Raw genomic sequence first — 1,601 nt, 5'->3', positions numbered from 1 at the left:
ATCCGACACAGACAGACAGAGACAGAGGGAAACAGAAATAAGGACACAGACAGACATATAGAGACAGAGGGAAACAGAAATAAGGACACAGACAGACAGACAGAGACAGAGGGAAACAGAAATAAGGACACAGACAGACAGATAGAGACAGAGGGAAACAGAAATAAGGACACAGACAGACAGACAGAGACAGAGGGAAACAGAAATAAGGACACAGACAGACCGACAGGGAAGATCGTGCATGGGCAAGGCAGAGAGATTTACAATCCAGCGCTGTCCCATAAAGACTCCTTCTTCATTTCCGGATGTCGATCATGGATTCAGGGCCAAGTGGGAGTTGTACTGTGTTGGGTGACCATCCCAACCATGGCCAGAAATCATCCTGTGGTGTATAGCTGGACACAGGCCAGCCTCCTTCTTCCTAAACCGAGCTTCAGAGACTCAGCTACAAGTGGCAGCAACACTATCAGACTGATCTCCCCTTGGCTGCTGCTCATTTCTGATTGGCCACAGCGCCGTCGTTTGGACTGAACGTTACGTGTGTGTGTGTGTGTGTGTGTGTGTGTGTGTGTGTGTGTGTGTTTCTGATGGAAAGGCTATTTCATCTTGAAATCATTATATCATGTTTCGGTCGACTAACTCTGACTGATATTGATTTTTTTATACGAACATCCATTGGCAATGAGACTGACAAAAATAGATGGTACCGACTAAAGCAAACTGACCAGTCGTTGTTAGAAAGAATTAAACATTTGCTCCAAGAATATTTGAGGTGGAATACATAGTATTATTCTTATTGTTAGAGATAACAAAAACAAAAAAAACAAAAAAAGAGCCGATGTTGATTTGCAATGCTATTTTCACCCTGTCGTTTACACGTATCAATTTTTAGGTTAGTACTTTCTATGTATCTTAAGATTCTGTGCGTGTATAGGTAAGGTATAAGACGTGACAATATCTGAATCGGTTTGACATCTACCAGAAGTCTATGAGTCTGAATTATCACAGTCTATCCACAAAAGGCGTCACAGACATATCACAGACATATCACGAGCTATTGTGGCGAAGTGGTTAGCGTCGCGACTAACGACTGGGAGGACGCGGGTTACAGTATCATCAGGTTGATGGGTGACTCCTGTCCATGTGTGTGTGCTGTGGGTTATCCCCTTCATGACTGACTCCTGTCCAGCTGTGTGCTGTGGGTTATCCCCTTCATGACTGACTCCTGTCCAGCTGTGTGTGCTGTGGGTTATCCCCTTCATGACTGACTCCTGTCCAGCTGTGTGTGCTGTGGGTTATCCCCTTCATGACTGACTCCTGTCCAGCTGTGTGTGCTGTGGGTTATCCCCTTCATGACTGACTCCTGTCCAGCTGTGTGCTGTGGGTTATCCCCTTCATGACTGACTCCTGTCCAGCTGTGTGCTGTGGGTTATCCCCTTCATGACTGACTCCTGTCCATGTGTGTGTGCTGTGGGTTATCCCCTTCATGACTGACTCCTGTCCAGCTGTGTGTGCTGTGGGTTATCCCCTTCATGACTGACTCCTGTCCAGCTGTGTGCTGTGGGTTATCCCCTTCATGACTGACTCCTGTCCAGCTGTGT

This window comes from Babylonia areolata, chromosome 11, assembly GCF_041734735.1.
Source record: "Babylonia areolata isolate BAREFJ2019XMU chromosome 11, ASM4173473v1, whole genome shotgun sequence".
Lineage (NCBI taxonomy): Eukaryota > Metazoa > Mollusca > Gastropoda > Neogastropoda > Buccinidae > Babylonia > Babylonia areolata.
This window is presented reverse-complemented; position numbering follows the sequence as displayed.